The sequence below is a fragment of the Prunus dulcis genome, chromosome 1, assembly GCF_902201215.1.
Source record: "Prunus dulcis chromosome 1, ALMONDv2, whole genome shotgun sequence".
NCBI classification, from domain to species: Eukaryota; Viridiplantae; Streptophyta; class Magnoliopsida; order Rosales; family Rosaceae; genus Prunus; species Prunus dulcis.
This window is the reverse complement of record NC_047650.1, coordinates 7,902,913-7,908,080: the sequence shown is the minus strand read 5'-3', so window position 1 is coordinate 7,908,080 and position 5,168 is coordinate 7,902,913. Positions and strand designations below refer to the sequence as shown.

At 39.0% G+C, this 5,168-nt stretch overlaps 1 pseudogene; it reads right to left on the bottom strand.

Moving 5' to 3' along the window:
* Positions 1-3,646: 3,646 nt before the first annotated feature.
* The window catches only part of LOC117615259, a 2,232-nt pseudogene continuing 710 nt past the window's right edge, over positions 3,647-5,168 (bottom strand).

Below are 5,168 nucleotides of genomic sequence, written 5' to 3'. Positions count from 1 at the left end.
AGAAGCACTGTCAACTATGATATTCACATAGATGATCAACAGTATGGCTTCAAGATATTCTGCCAAGCATCAGGGGGAGCGTGCCATCCATACAGACCTTTCCACACTGTACTCTTTTTCCTTCGTCCAGGTTTTTATCCCACTGGATTTTTCCTGGCAAGGTTTTAACGAGGCAGTGTCGCACGCATGTCAATATACACAGAATTTTATGTTACGCATGGTTATGTACTCTTTTTTTCTTCGACCAGTTTTTGTCCCACTGGGTTTTTACTGGCAAGGTTTTTAACGAGACATATTCCATATCATTTGTGGTCTCCAAGGGGGAGTGTTGTAAATTATTAGGTGTGGAGCCCACATGTTGGAAAGGGGCCCACATCATTGTAATATATATACATATGCAATCTGAAGAACAAAATAGATCAATTTGATTGCAGAGAGAAAAACCATTCTGCTTCTCTCTATTTCAATTCTCTCCAATTTCTCTTTCAATTTATAACGAGTTTAGAATTTTTCTATGAATAAATATAGAAATTAAACATAATGTATTTTTTTTAACAATTATTCTCATATACTATTTGAAGGTGGTGAAAATTCACCCAATCTGGGCACCTTTCGAAAACACAAGCAGTTTGGCTCTAAGAGTTACAGCCGAGTGCGAGAATTGACTTCGGGTGTGAAGAATAGCAACCAGCCGGGCTGTAGAAGAATAGCGGCCGGGTTTGAGAAGATGGTCGGGCTGGAGGAGTTTGATGGCTGGGAGTGAAGAATGGCGGCCGGATTCGAGAAGTTGTGCCCGGAATTGAGACTGAAGAGGCCTGGACGTTTGGAGCAAAGCCGACTGGAACCCAAGACTCGAATATGGCTCGAAGATGATTGAGGGAGCTTGGCAGCCGGACTCGCAGTAGTTGGAAACTCGAAGGCGGCCGGATTGGAGGAGCTTGGAGGCCGGGTTTGGAGCTCTGGGGTCTTGTAAAAATGTGGCCGTTTTTTGGAGTTCTGAGGTTTTGAAACAATATGGGTGAGTATATATATATATATATATATGTATATATATATATATAACAAAAGTTAATGGCTATTTAATGGAGCTTAGAGGTTCAAGCCCAATATATGAATTTGAGCCCAGGATTTCCAGAAAAATATATGCACGCAGAAGAGGGCTCACAAGGAAAGAAATTAAGGAGATTGATGATAGTTCAGAATATTCCAAAATAAGAGAGAATCAAGCAATCAGAGTATCTACACCAATAAAATCCTACAGATTTAAGGGGGCCTCGAAAGGAAAGAATTTTAAAGAGTTGACATTTGGTCATTCAATGGCCAGCCCATGGGCCAACAGGCCCCCTATATGAACCTCAGCAAATGAAGGTAGAGGAGACACACAAAGCTATTTTTCGTCTTGCACTTTTCTTTTCCTATACTTAGGATTTTACTTTTCAATCACCTAGTGTAGCAAGTTCTTCATTTTCCTAGTGTAAGTTTAATTTCTTGTTCAATTTACATTTTCTTGTCTTTTAGATTCAAGTTTATTTCAATTGCTTTACATTTTATTATTATTGCATTTTCATTAAGTTTAATTTCAAGTATAATTTAGTTTATCGTTCTTATCATTCTTATCGATTTTATTTCATTCTTTCTTTATTTATCGCTTTGATCTATCTTATCACACTTTTATTCTTGTCTTTACATTTAAACACACATTTAATTTAATTGCACCATTTTCACTAAAAAACCTAAAAATCACAAAAACATCCATACGAAGCCTAACCATCCTCGAGCCCGAGGAAGTGAAAGAACCTAGGCCAAGAGGAGGTTCCTTACTTGGCTGATCAATCACTTGATCAGAAGTCAAAAGTGCAACATAATCATCTACTCACATTCCATTCAAGCCCAAATTCGTGGCTTGGTGGTGACACTCCCTGCACTCAAAAAAAGAAGGACCAAAAGTTCCTTCCGTCAGCCGCCTTGGTCGAAAAGAGGGATACATAATTTATACAAAACTCATAAATTACGTAGTTGTGCCCTTCACTTCGACTATAGATAGCTTGCCACTAGCTAGTTTCTGTCAAAATACCTGCATGCAGGGGTGGTGCTAGAATTGTAAAGTTAGGAGGGCCGAAGTAAAAAATACAATTATATAAAATACCTAAGTATTCAATTTTCGAGTCTCATCTAAAATCTTTTCTGATTCTAAGACTCTTTAGTATTCCTTCTACTTGATATTGAACTTGTCTTTCTTTTCGACAGTTCGTTTTCTTGTTGACAAGTTGTTAGTATACAGTCCGTGCACAACATAAAACCAGAGATATATGGATCCTGAGAACTTGTCCAAGCGGTGCTACAAGATTTGCAGAACAACCAGAATGGACATAATGTGAATCATCCAGACGGACAAGACGTTGATGACCAAAACGTGTAAAACGTACAAAACGTCAATGCGAATTAGATTGAGCGTGAACAGGAGCGCTAGCTGAAGTTGAGACTCACAGAAGGAGAGAGTGGCTAGGGTTTTTTTTTCTCCATACTTGAGTACAGTAGTATGAACTTTCTCCATTATTGAGTACAGTGGATTGCCTTAGCCGTCAATGAAAAAAAGAAACCTAGCCGCTCTTTCATTCTGTGAGTCTCAAAGAAAAAATCTACATAGGGGGAGGAGGAAGAAGCGTCATTGCCCCTCCTCCCCTCCTCCCCTCCTCTCTCCTCACCATTTTTTTTTTTTTTGGGGTGTTAGTGAATAAGTTCACTGGGGTGTTTTGAATAAGAAGCCTCTTTTGTGTTGATTTCTTCTGAGCCATGCTCAAATTGAAGTTCCCCATACCCCCTTTAGGCATTCTCAAACAAATCCTTCTCTAAAAACCCGCTCTCTGATTTCTTCTGAGCCATGCTCAGATTGAAGTTCCCCACACCCCCTCTAGGGATTCTCAAACAAATCCTTCTCTCAAAACCCGCTCTCTAACACTGCTCATGTTCTATAAATTTGGCTCTACATTGTTTTTTATGGAGGTTGCTGTAAATCACCCAATTGTTCTTTGAAAAGGTAGTTGTTTTCGTTTATCTATTCCCTCTTATGCGCAAGTGGTGGGTGTGGTGTGGCCACAATTGCACTTCTTCAGGTGGTGGTGATAGAGTTCGTTTAGGCTCATGGGTTGCTTTAGGATTTCGGTTATGTTGGGTATGTGTGCTTTATTTGAGTTTATGGTTAATTGTGGTGTCGTGGGATAGTAGTTTTAGTACGGCTTTAGTTTTTTTTTAACATGTTAGTTTGTTGCCCTTTCGGAATTGGTATTTTCAATGTTTTTGATTGTACTGTTGAAGTTTATTTTTGATAAAAATACAAATAAAATTAAAATTCAGGTATCTACTGGGTTTTGCAAGGACAAGCTGTATGAAAGAGTGTTTTTATTTTATTATTTTTTACATAACTCGGCATTACAAGGGAAATTTATCTAATATGAAATAAAGAGGTACCCTGGGGGGAGGGGGGATTAGAAAAGTGCGTAAGCCCTTTTTCCCAACCAATCCCTTATCCCATTTGAGTCAAAACTCATGGGTTTATTGATTACATATATAAAGCAAAAGGATAATGCGGCCATATGGAAGTCCAGGATTTTTGGTTGGAATGTGGAACTACTATAAATAGCCTAGCTCATCTATCTTGCATAATTTTAATGCCCATATACCTGTCCAAAGCACAAAAATTGAAAGGGGTGAAAAAGGGTAATATGGCATGGAATTCATTTCAAGCAACCGATTTCAACAAAATAATTCTTTAGAATTTCTAGTGGTTTTCAACACATACCTGCCTAACATCATATAGAAGCCTTGAGGGTGGCTTGCTGGCATGGAAGGGAATGTAGAGGCATCAACAACACGTAATGAGTCGATCCCCATAACACGCAAACGGTCATCAACAACCTTCCCAACAAGGCATCCACCATGGTAATGCCAATATGAGGCTACAGTATTCCGACAAAATTTTTCGAAAGATGCATCATCTGATTGGTTTTTCGGCAAAGGTTTTCCGAAGAAATTGAAACCATCTATATCCGGTAAATGTGGATGAGCTCTATATGGTTTTAAATTGTTTGTCCTTAGGAAATTACCAATATTTTTCATACCGCTAACACAATGAGCAAGGTCTGTCGGATTTGAGAAGTAGTTGAACTTGACATTTGGGTGAACTCTCGCATCAATGGATGATCGTAACGTGACATAACCATATGACAGAGGTCCTGAAATTTTGTTAACAATGTGAGCGAAACTTGAAGGTGGCAAGGGATAAGATGGACTAGGAAAAAGACTAAAGGGTGGAGTGGAATAATTCGACATTGAGATAGAACATTGGTAGAAATCGTCTGTAATGCCCAGTTTCGTTACATATGAGGGTTTCAGTGGCTTTGGCGGCAAAATGTTAACGAAATTACGAGGATTGTCATACACATACTGGCCAACATAAGGATTGTCATGATAAACTTTGATTTTCAGAGATGATAAGTAAGACTCTGGGCCAACACCACTGAGTAATAGAAGTTGAGGGGTCCCAATAGTTCCTGCACTCAATATAACTTCTCCCTTACTGTGTATAAATGCCTGATGAGACTGTAAGTTAGCATCACTGTATTGGACTCCTACAGCCGCTGGCTCACCTGCGTCGGAGAACAGCTTAGAATTAATATATCATACAAATCCAACGGAAATAGGGAAATTTAGTTCACACTTGGGGGACAATTCTGACCTTATATGGCTCTTTCTGTTAGTGTTTAAAATTACATATAAAACATCAATTTTGGGAGTGCAATATCTGAATTAAATGCAACAAACATTACCTCTTCTACTGGTCAAGAAGATGATATTCTCTACTGTGGCATGAATTCCAACTCGCAAGTTGTTTGCGTTTCCGTTATTAAGCAGTTCATCAGCTGCATGTCTTGTTCCCTGATTGTCGAAAGTTGAGGCGGTGAGTCTAATTCCTGGTTTGTGATTCAAACTGAATCGATTGTGTGGAGAAAGACCAGCCTGGAACAATCCATGTCCTACAAGATCTTGCCACTGTTGCCATTTCGGCCTGAAGACAATTGTGTCTTCAATCCACTTATATGCCTTTTTAACCAAATCCATGTCCCAGTCAATTCCTGATTGATTATAGAATGAAATGTTAGCTCTGGCAT